General features: G+C 33.8%; 1 protein-coding gene across 1 annotated transcript in view; it reads left to right on the forward strand.

Moving 5' to 3' along the window:
• The first annotated feature begins 4,747 nt into the window (after positions 1-4,747).
• Positions 4,748-12,867, forward strand: part of tmem198aa (transmembrane protein 198aa) — a 49,804-nt gene continuing 41,684 nt past the window's right edge. The window contains exon 1 of the mRNA XM_686856.10: positions 4,748-5,050. The gene's annotated coding sequence lies outside the window, so the exon portion shown is untranslated. The remainder of the gene's footprint in view (positions 5,051-12,867) is intronic.

The raw sequence follows: 12,867 nt of genomic DNA on the forward strand, positions 1-12,867 counted from the left end.
GGACTTTTCCATGTTTTACATGACCGTAGGAACCCAGCACATCACAAAAACATCACTCCTGAAAAAAAAAATGAACCTCCGAAATGCAGTTTTCCTACACTGTAAAAAATGCAGGGTTCCACACAATTCATTCATGTTGTCCCAACACAAATCTGTTAAGTTAACTTAACACTTTTAACTAATTTATGTGGATTGAACATAAAAAAATTAAGTTATCCCAATGAAATCTTAAAAATTGTGTTGTTTCAGCTCATTTTAAATAAGTAGTTTGAACGAGCAAAAGTAAATATTTTTTGAGTGTATATTGTCATAAAAATCTGCTTAATCAAAGGTTCTCTGTAATAGTTTATGGTCAATAGTTCAAAATATATGGTAAAAGCATCTGAAAAACTTTTGAGATCTAAAATCACATCTCGTCAGGGAAGTCCTGGCTCACCATCAAAATGCCCTCCTTAAAAATGTCTTTCTCATCTTCACGTGGCTGAAAAAAAAGAGACTCAGTCGTGGACCAGATTCCTCTTCACTTTAAACATTCATTCATTCATTCATTTTCTTGTCGGCTTAGTCCCTTTATTAATCTGGGATCGCCACAGCGGAATGAACCGCCAACTTATCCAGCAAGTTTTTTTACACAGCGGATGCCCTTCCAGCCGCAACCCATCTCTGGGAAACATCCACATTCACACCCACACTCATACACTACGGTCAATTTAGCTTACCCAATTCACCTGTACCGCATGTCTTTGGACTGTGGGGGAAACCGGAGCACCCGGAGGAAACCCACGCGAAGGCAGGGAGAACATGCAAACTCCACACAGAAACGCCAACTGAGCCGAGGTTCCAACCAGCGACCTTCTTGCTGTGAGGTGACAACACTAGCTATCGCGCCACTGCCTCGCCCACTTTAAACATATATTAACAAAATAAAGAACTCATTAGCATTTCAAATGTCAAAGAAATAAATCATTGTTCTGTTCATCAAACAGTTCACAGTAGCAGCTTGAAAACTAAATAGTAGTTACAGGGCTGAGTTATAATATGATATTACAACACAATCTCACGGCAATTCGTAACTTTTTCATTTAGTGGCTAATTCGTATGAATTTGTACGATCTAATTCGTACAATTTAGTATGATTTGCTCATCCCCCAATGACGGTTGGGGTTAGGGGTGGGGTCAGATGCCACGCCTCCTTTTTAAAATCGTACCATTTCGTACGACTGAACTCGTACGAATTCGTACGAATTAGCCACTAAACTGGCAAAACGTAAAATACTTACGTTTTCTCGTGAGATCAGCCTGGATATTATCATATACTGACAATATTTACAGAGTATGGCGATGTCAAATATGACAATGAATTATTGGGCCATAATCAACATTTTTGGGGAAAAATAAATATGATAAAGTTATTGAGCAAATGTGAGCAAGATGAAATGTAATCATCATAAATTGCATTGACATGCAAATGGTAAAGCTGTATACATTATAAAAAAACAATCAATTAAGAAATACAATATCAGGGCTCAAAAATAAGAACTGCCCAATGGCAGGATTGTTTAATTTGTCTGCTACTATTTGTCAATTATGCAAATTCAGTCTTAAAATCCAAAAACAGTTTGTGCTTTGAAGCCTTTAAATGCTACCTTGTGATGTCGTAAACACCATGTTGCTTTTCGGATGTTATGAGCACATTATTTTTTCCTGTAACATGATATCAACCAGGGGTGCGTTTCCCTTACAATAACGTAACTCACGGCTGAACTATCATAGTACGATACATCGTTTGAGAAAAGAACGATGTACTTGTTTCCCAAAACCTGTAGTTTCTCTGTTGCAGATCCATCGCTTGAACCACGTTAGTTATAACGTAAAACGCCCATAATGACGCTCTAAACTGGGCGGAGGAACTACTTTTTTGGAGAAGAACCCCATCATTTCTTTGTGCAAATTATATTGTTTTACACAAACATGCATTTAAAATAAAATCCAATATTAGTTTTGGTAAAAACATGCACTCGCTTTCCATATTAACTGAAATATATGTAAATGCCACATATAGAGCCTTTGTTTCCTTTACAAATATTATTGAGAATATGACATCCTATTCTAAAACAAATCACTTACAAAAGCTAACACGTATTCTAATATCATATATAAATCATATGAATCAATAAGTAATGAGGCCATTATAAAATTAAATTTAATATTTTTATTATATATTAGAAAATGAAAAAATCCTAATGTAATATTAATATTAATAATATTAATGATCATTATGAGGATGATGATGATGATGATAATTATTAGTTAATTTAATTATTATATATTAGAAATAAAAAAATCATAATTTAATAATAATATTAATGATGATGATGATGATAATGATGATGATGATTAAGTAGGGTATTGTTTATTATTATTATTTTTTTTAGAAAAGTCTACTTTTACAATTTGACACTTGTAAACCAGCAGGCCCATATCATGTATAGTACAGCTACTTAATAAATAACCCACTATCAGTTAAAAGAATTAACGTACTGTATGCTTTTTGTTTTCACAAGCTTTGGAGACGTAACATATATTGCCCTTTTAAATAATAGGTCACCTATAGCTTTCGCTTGAGGCTGTGTTCAAAGTGACATCCATGTTTTCAAAGTGCACGAAGGGAACACAATTGTATACATGAAGATCGCTAAAACTGAAGTGTAAAAATAGTTTGAAAGCAAATTACACCTAAAGAAGATGGCCTTAATGCTTTTTTATTTTTATTAATTCTAACTTTGAATATTAGAAGGTTCTTAATGAATAGGGCATAGGGGGGATAAGTGGCAATAGAACACAGCTAGGAACTGTTTTTGACTACAGCTCCAGAGCTGTAGTTGCGAGTGCTTGAGTTTGCTACGCAGTTTGCGAATGTTCGTTGAATCGACGGATTTGGGAAACGGCAAATTAACAAACTATGCTTGTAATGACAGTCCTTGCGACCTTAGTTGGCTAACGATGTTTTTGGGAAACACACCCCATAGTGAACAGTGCAACAGTGCAACTCTTTTTAGCAACAGTGTACAATCTGTAATTCAAACACCTCTGAAAAAAATTATGCCAAAAGTTATAAATCAATCATAAATCATTGCTCATACAGCATTAAAATGAATCCTAAAATGTTTCTTCATCTATTAAAGATTTTAAAAGCTACACCAATTTATAACACTTCAAACTGTAGTCTCTGTGTGCTGCTAAAACAGGGATTTATGGCTCGAAAACAGAATCTTTTTAAAGAAAATGGTCTAAAAATATGGAAGCTTTTCAATTTTTATTATTTTTTTGTATCAAGCTAAACATAAACAAAATGGTACAAACAATATTAAATACCGTCATCTCAAGGTTGAGTAATGAAATAGGCAAACATAATATGCGGCTCAAGGATAAAAAAAAGAACAGTTTTAAAATAAATTGCAATGAAACAAAAATTATATTAAAATAAAAATAATATACAGGCTTTGAAAATTTAATTTAATTATAAAAGTCCGGAAAATACATAAGCTTAAGGGCTTTTTTTTCCATTCACCAATTTTACAGATTTGCAAAGAAGTTTTACCTCATTCATCCACGGATTAAATTTAGGAGTAGATTTGGACCATCTGCATTTGTCAATAAAGAATTTTCCAAAACATAATAGAACATTGACAGCAAAATGAAAGCCTTTGTTTTCAAGTAAGATACCAAACTTAGCAGTCTTTACAGTGAGTGGAGGGAAATGTAACACGTCTGTACCTCTGACTGAAAGGGAAACATCATGTCACAATGATAAAAAAACATGTTCCAAACTCTCCATCTCTTTTTCACAAAAAAAAAAAAATAAAAAATAAAATAAAATAAAAAAAAAACCACAATCATTCACATCAAAATTAAATTTTAATCTTGAAAAAATCTTTGGTAGGATAGATCTCATATAATATTTTAAAGCTTACCTCCATAACTTTAGGAGTAAGAGGAAAAGACAAATATTTTTTCCTTACTCTTTTAAGTTCAACATTGTAAAAATCCTTAAACAGGAATTCTCTTCTAATTAGATTTGGAAATTGTGACTGTAAAATGAAGTTCTTGATGATTTTGTCAGAGCATTTGCTATCACAGAAAGCATAACCATTGACAGACAGTTGCCTCAGTTTTGGAGAAGTTCTGGAATATATAATTAAAGCCTATTTCAATTGAAAGTTACAGACACAAATTAATAAAGAAACATTTAAAAATGTGTCCAGTGCATTGAAACCAAAAACAACAAAGAACATTTAAAAGGCTTTTAAAAGCCAAAAAGCCCAAGATCTCAAAAATCTGGTCATGGTGCATGAGAAATCACAAGGAAGAAATACTGAACAATGCTGGAAACTTTCAATGACTTCCATAGTATTTTTTGTTTCTTTGGTTGCTGGCTTCCAACATTATTCAGTATTACTTTGTCTTCGACAGAATTTCATAAAAGTTAAGAGCCACTTGAGTGTAAATCGTGAGGAAATTTTCATTTTTGGGAGAACCATCTATCCCTTTAAACCATGCATTTCTGTACCACAAAGAGATTAAAACCCAATGTCTTTCAAGCCTTCATGCATGTTATGTCCAAGTTTAAAAAGCTAACACTGAATGGGGCGCTTCATTCACGGAGGCCCCTTTGTGCGCCTCCCCCCGCTCTCGGCGAATGGTTCACTCCGAAGACACGGAGCATGTGAATCAAAATGAAAACACTGAGTGCCATCAGATACACACTAGGAAGAAAGGAAAACCGGAGGGATGCGAAAAAGCCAGGGTTATCATGATATCGAATCAATATGAAAGCATCTGGACCCGTTTTAACCATTTAAGTGAACCGGTTTCACGCTGTAGGCTCAACATCGTGACACACTAACGTTAGTTGTCTTGTTATTAGATCACAGACTGGATTCTGAATGCTTCGGAATGAGGGAAAACATTGTCACAAAAGGATGCTAAAACTGAATTATCAGTGCTTGCTGTAAGCAAATAAACCCTCTGCTGTCGAGCTGTCACGGCGGTAAGTTATGTGATTTTTTTCATCATGTAACGTTAAGTTCTTTATAAGCCTGATTTTAAACTGTTGTTTTAACCAAAGTAGTTTGTAAACCCTTTCATTTCATAAAAATATTCTGCATGTATTTTTGGTATCACTAACCCTTATACGGTTATATGTTGGAGGGTTTGTGCAGTCCTTTGTCCAGTGTGGTAAACGTTACTTACAACGTACATGACGAATTACCATGCTATACTGTAGTAAGGCTATCTCACAAGGGGAAAAGTGCTTTTAAGTAGGTTGTCTCGAATTTCAAATCTCATTCATATGTACACCAGATGATGGTTTTTTGGCAGCGTATTCGCTGTCGTTGAGCCATTGTTCAGCCCATTGTGTGGCTCTTTTGTTTCTCGCGCTGTGTACATTAAGCCGTATAGGGTTGTTTTTCTTCTATGGTGTGCATCTTAGCTGAGCTCCGTGTCACGACAGCAGCAACAAGCTGCCAGTACAATATGTACCGTTACATCCCTTGGTGGTGTAAAAAATATTGCCAACATTTCTGTCGTTGTCCGCCGTGAAAACAAGCGGGATTGATCGCGAGCTCGATAGCTGGAAGAAGTCACGTGTTCATCACGACAGAACTCGCTTATTGTTTTGTTATCTGTCAATGTTATCCTGTATAAACTCTAATAAATATTTCTACATAGGCAGATAAATATGGTTTACATCATTATGTTATTAATAGTTACATTATGTTATATTTAACAGGGGTGCTTAAAGGTGTCTATATATATTTCAGGATCGTTTTCTTTTGTTTACTTCTTTACTTGAGTCATCTGAGGTATAATCATGGTGGTTTTAAGTTGTAATGAAATTTTACAAGGTTAATTTAGTTTTTTTTACTGATTTGCATAATTTGAATAAAAAAAAACAAGTTTTAAACTTAATTGCAGTCATTTTCAAGTCAGGATTAATATAATTTGAAAATGTTTCTACCATAGAATTTTAAGTTAAATATGTCCATACTTTTAGCAGCTATAGCCTATGGGACTCCTGCTCTCTGAAATTGCCCTCTTGGTTTAGAGACTTCACTGAATACAGGGTTTATGTACTGGTGTTGAAAAAAGTCCACATTCACAGTTCAGACCTGATCTATTTCTGCCTGATACAGTACAATTTTTAGGGCAAACATTTTTGAAAGAATCTATGTCTGACACCTTTTACATTTAAGGCATAATTCAGACAAAAAAATAATTTCTGGCTTATTCAACCTTGACTTGTTCCAAAGCAGTTTGAGGTTTTGTTTATTTTTTTTTTAAAGAAAATTTATGGAAAACCAACCATTGACAACCATATTTAAAAAAAAATCAACAACACTATGAATGTTACCGGTAGGACGGTTTGATTTGTAGAAAATATCTAATTGCGATTTAATTTTTTTTATTTTTTGACAGATATTTTGATTTGATTTGCAATTTAATTTTGTAGTCAAGCTTCAGCTCAATAGTCTGTATTATAGCTTTTTACTGCTAAAATGCAGTGAGTGTTAATACAAAAAAGCAACTGAAAAGATATGGACTTACACATTTATTAAAATTTATTTTTAAAAATTCAGAAATAAAGCACTCATTTTTCTCTAGAGCAAACAGTAAGCACAAATAAAATGGCCTTACCTTTCTGTAAACAACTTCAATTAGGTAGATAGTGTAGCTTATTATTTACATTTACATTTAGTCATTTCGCAGACACTTTTCTCCAAAGCGACTTACAAATGAGGACAAGGAAGCAATTTACACAACTATAAGAGCAACAATGAATAAGTGCTGTAGGCAAGTTTCAGGTCTGTAAAGTCTAAGAAGGAAAGTATTAGTAGTATTAGTATTTATTTTTTTTGGTACAGTTAGTGTGATATTCAGAGATATTATATAAACAATAATCTAATAATTATAAAAATACAGAACACTCAGCAATCTAACATGGATAAAACAACTATGAAATTGTACTTTGCTGTTGCTTACTACTACATTGAGTGTCATGGCAATACTTTTAGTTGACTTTTTAGCAAGACAGTCATCACTCTATTGTGCTCACTCAAATGGCTAGTAAGACTATCACACACAGACGACAGTCAAGCATTTGCTTTGGGCAGGGAAAATTAATTAAATAATCCAAATGTATTTCAACCTCGTGTTTAGATATTCGCAACATTTCAAATCTCGATTGCGATTCTATTTCAATTAATCACACATCCCTAGTTAATGGTTTCCAGCATTCATGAAAATGTCTTCTTTTGCTTTTAAAAGCAAAAAAAAAAAAAAACTAAACCCTTTCAAGGATGAGTAAATTATGACAAAATTTTATTTTTGGGTTGAGTTTATTTCTGTCACAGTAAAGACTTATATTCTCAAACTTGCCAACAGCATTATTGTTGTTAGTTTAGCTAGTAAATAATATTTTTGTATATATTATAAATATTTTTGTACACACTAGTAAATAGTATTTTGTATCCTTAAAATATGTTTACTGAAATATTACTTGTTTCTTTACAATAATTTGAATAATTTACTAACATTCTTCTAAAAAAATAAGTCATCACATAAGTTCTAATGGTTTCCGCTAGAAAGTTACAGCACTAAACTCTAAAGCTTTCATTAATTAAAACTAAATTAATGACATTCAATGTTTTTTTTTTTGTTTTGTTTTTTGGTTTCCATTAGGATTTACTGGTTTTATTTGACATGCCACCAAAAGAAGCCATACAATTACCTGTGATACTCGCGTAGATCATTACAGTTTCCATTAGAGCCAATACATTTCATTAATTTTCCATCAGTTTAGTCCCTATGGTTCCCCACAGCGGATTTAAACCGTCAATTTATTCAGCATATGTTTTACACAGCGATATAACAATCCAGTACTGGGAAACACAGACACACTCTCAAAATCACACTCATACACCCCAGGCCAATTCACGTATACCGCTTGTCTTTGGACTGTAGGGGAAACCGGAGCACCCGGAGGAAACCCACGCCAACACGGGGAGAACGTGCAAAGCCAACTGATCCAGCCGAGGCTTAAGCCAGTAACCTTCTTGCTGTGAGGCAACAGTGCAAACCACTGAGCCACACGCTGCTAGAGCCAATACAAATTATATTATAAACAATATAATGATCCTACAAATTCTGTATGATTTTGTATTGCTTTTTCCGCAGAGCGTTTTCGGAATAAAAAGTAAAAGCAAATTCTATAACTTTTGTTTCATGCATATATTATAATTATTAAAAGCTATAAACATGATCAATGTTATGATGGAGAACAGAGCTTTCTGAACTCTTCTACTAATGTGTCTTCTAATGTATTGTAATTCTGGCCATTTTCCAACCACATATCCATTATGAGCCATTTTTAAACAATAGCAAACGAAGCACAATCAAAGCATGACTACGCAAGGACAATACTAAAACAAAAAAGTCAAGTCACAGCAAAGAAAAGTCTTCAAGGATTCCCAAACCGTTGTTCAGAAATGAGGTGCAGCTGCATGAAACAATGCACAGGCTCGTGAAGCGAGGTTGTATGAAAGCTACAGTAAGTGCTGCTTTCCGTAATGATGATTGTTATGTAATAATAGATGGATGAAGGACGCAGCAGAGTTTCCCTCAGAGATCCGTGTATAATTGAGTCAGGCTGCAGAGCACACCAAAACATTTCTGTCTTGGATTTGAGGGAGATTTAAAGACTGAGATTGAGATAGAAAGAGAGAGAGAGAGAGAGAGAGAGAGAGAGAGAGAGAGAATGAAATGATGTGAGGCACTGAATGAATGGATTTGGGGATTGTAGACTGAAGTCAAGACGATCAGCTACAGCGGGAAGAGACATGCAGAGAGGTGAGTGGGAGAGCAAGAGAAAGTCGATGATAAATCCATTAATCCATTTCACTGCTGTTCTGCCCTGCAGTTTTAGTTTGTCCATACTTTAAAACTTGAAACTTCTGCAAAGTAAATAAGAGTGTAGACATTACAATTATATTCTAAATCATTTGCTTATGGAGATAATTAGCAGGAAAATACCTTTCAGGCATACTGATAATGAAAATTTAGCTTTAGAGTGAGCTTTCTTTCTGTTTTATCAGCATTTCTTTAGTTAATTAATGTTCTTTAGTTTCAGTAAACCAAATGAAAATGGAAATTAAACGCAAGGCAGGTTTGTTTATATAGCACATTTCATACACAGTGACAATTCAAAGTGCTTTACATAAGCAAAAATAAAAAAAGACAAGTGTAAGAAAAATAAAAACAAATAATAAAAAGGATTAAAAACAGACTAAAATGTGTTAAAACAGGTTATAAAAGAATGAAAAAGAAATGAAAGACACAATAGTGCGATCTGTCAGACGTAGCACAGTGCTCATTCAGTAAAGGCACAGCTAAACAGATGTGTTTCGATTTGAATGTGCTTAATGTTGGAGCACATCTGAACATTCCTGGAAGCTGATTCCAGCAGTGAGGGGCATAGTGGCTAAAAGAAGATTCACTAAAAGCAGATAAACCAAAAAATTAAAATAAAGAACTGTTTTATGGTGCATTCTGTTCTTTACTGTACCGTTTTATGTAAACATAAGGTATATTCAGTAAAAGTGAAGTGTCTACTTCAATGTTTAACTTAAAATAAAATGTCAAAAATGTTAGGGAAATATTTAGGTTCCCTTGTTTAGCGTTGCAGAAATATTTATGTATATTAAACAAGATACTTATTCCGACATGTAATAAGTAAAGCATATAAGAGTGTTACAAATATGTGTTTTAAATGATTAAAACAAAAATACCATATGAAAAATTTGTAAAACTTGCAAGGTATGAAAATGGATTAGTATTTGAGCCATCACTGTGTGTGCATTGTTTGAGTGTGTGCTACATGTAAAAAAATCACTGTTGCTACTGGTTTAAACTATTTATTTAAATTGAGTTGGAACAACTTAATTCTTAATGTTTTTTTGAGTACAACTTTATTTTTTTATTAAATAAATAAACTTAATGGATTTAATAACTTAAATTATTAGTAAACTTAATGGATTTGTGTTGGCACAACATGAAGAAATTGTGTGTAGCCCAGCATTTTTTAGTGTATATTGAATGACATCTTGGTGGATGTCTTCTGTAAATTCGGTAAAAAACAAACAAACTATGATGCAATTATTTTTGACTCTAACAAAATCAAAAAGTACCTCACCAATAGTCAAAGAATTAGTTTTATTTTAAAATAGTTACTATATACAGTTGAAGTCAGAATTATTCCTCAAATTATGTTTAACAGAGCAATGAAATTTTCACAGTATGTCTGATAATGTTTTTTCTTCTGGAAAAGGTCTTATTTGTTTTATTTTGGCTAGAATAATAACAGTTTTAAATTTTTTAAACACCATTTTAGGGACAAAATTATTAACCCCTTTAAGCTACATATTTTTTTCATTAGTCTACAGAACAAACCATCAATATACAATAACTTGCCTAATTACGCTAACCTGCCTAGTTACCCTAATTAACCTAGTTAAGCCTTAAAGTGTCGCTTAAAGCCCTATAGAAGTGTCTTGAAAATCTATAGTAAATTATTATTTACTGTCATCATGGCAAAGATAAAATAAATCAGTTATTACAAATGAGCTAATAAAACTATTATGATTAGAAATATGTTGAACAAATCCTCTCTCCATTAATTTCGGGATAATTCAGGGGGGCTAATAATTCTGACTTCAACTGTAGTTTAATATTCAGTAAAATAACCTTGACCAAGAGGCAAGACATTCATATCAAGTCAAGTTATCTTTATTTATAGCACTTTTACAAAGCCACTCTAGATGAAGTAAAGATAATAGAATACCATACATTGTAAAAGGGTGGCACGGTTTTCCTGTACAATGGTAGTATCGGGGTTCTATGGCTCCAAAATACTTACGGTGCCACTGTAGTTTGTAAATGCCAGTATCGTCAATAATGATCCACCCATACTATGGATAATGCTGCATGTGGAAAGTCATTATCAAATATATTTGTGCGACAATAGACCTTTTTATTTTAATAGTCCGTCGAGCCCTTTAAGGTTGCAAAACTAGAATTCACACCTTTTATGTTAGCCTATCGCACGTTTTCTAATGCTTCAGTCCGAACGCACATCTGAATCAGTTAATTTCTGTTCCTGTCAATATGATTTAGTAGCTACAACAACCACAACAATATTTTAAAAAGAATGACTCACAAAGTGAAACTTTGAATTGTTACCTGATAAAACAGTAGCTGAAAATCCCGAAATGGCCGCATGAAACAATTGAAACAATTTATGACTACTTCGTATAGCTTAATTTTGTTTGAAAATGAACTTTTTGTAAGAAACTTCATTTGTGTTAATATGTATCTTTATTTTAATGTATTTCTTGTTGGTCAATTATCTACCAAAAAAAAATGAATAAATCAAATTTAGGTGAATTGATGCGCAAATAATACTTTTTTTTAATAATAAGGGAGTTATGAATTAAATTTGAGTAGGCCTATTATACCAAAATATAGCATGTTTGACAATTTTTTTTACAACACTCCGCCGGTATAGTATCGTGGGATGAATTAATGGGATCGCAACAACCCTACAAAAACCCTCAAGAATTGTGTATATTTAGCTGATTTTAAATAAGTAGTTTAAACAAGCAGCAGTAATACATGTTTGAGTGTAACAATATTTCAGATTGTACCATTCCAGCATATCAGGCACACAGGAGACTAGTGTTAGAACTGAAACTGTAAAAGCTGTAACTAATTCAGTTACAAACAAATATCACGGTTGAAAGACTGAACAGCAGCTCCACCAACCCTAACCACGCAAGCCAAAGGCCACAATTGCAAGAAATCAGAACTCCACCAATTGACGGAAATAAGGAAAAAATCTTGGGAGGCTCAGTCAGGGTGACCAGTTCTCCTTTGGCCAAAATTAAATGTTCAGAGGTGGAGTCTACAACACATTGATGGGCTTGAGATCACAGTTAATCCATTTTGCGACGATGTATTTTCCATGACATTCACATACTGTCTCTTTTGTTCAGATCTACTGTAGTAGAATTTGCTTCCCATCCCCGTGTTTGTCTCCGATCCATTTTTCTACCTTCTGCGAGCAACACGTCTTTGTGCGTGGGAACGAACGCTGGCAGATTAGAACGGTCTCATAAGCACATCGCTCATCTTTTATTCGTCCTTGGCTTTTAACAGACTTCGAATGTCTCTATCTAAGCTTGTACTCTATAATATGATAGATTAGAGCAGATGTTTGGTGAGTCATCTAATGATATAAGAGCCAAGCAAAATATTCCCCAATGCATATTGTACATCCATCCACTGATCCTCTGCCATGCCATTGAGATTTATGGTTTAAATTAGCGCACCGCCCTGTGTGTTTTTCGGCTGCGGATGTGAGAGCTGAATGTCTGTCTTTGTTTGGCTTTACAATGTTTTTCTCAAGTGGAAAAAAAATATACGAGGAAGTGATTTTTGAATGATCTTGAACCTGAGTCATTTCCTAATCTGCTTTTCATGAATATTCTTGATTTAGGAAAAACTTTGTTTATCAGTTTGAGTTAAGTTTAAAGCTTCTAAGCGGGTCAGCAGATGCTTTAAGCAGCAGATGATGGTTAAGCTAATGTTTGCTTGTCGTCTCTGTTGCGTTGATTTGTAGTCGTCATGTTGGACTTGGCTGAGGAGGAACACTTTAATCTGAGAAAAGCCTATTTAGATCTTCGTCTCTCATCCCCAGCTAAAATCACCAGAGGATTGCAGGGAATTAAGTCGGAGAAGAGAAATGGGCAT

Source organism: Danio rerio, chromosome 9, assembly GCF_049306965.1.
Source record: "Danio rerio strain Tuebingen ecotype United States chromosome 9, GRCz12tu, whole genome shotgun sequence".
NCBI lineage: Eukaryota > Metazoa > Chordata > Actinopteri > Cypriniformes > Danionidae > Danio > Danio rerio.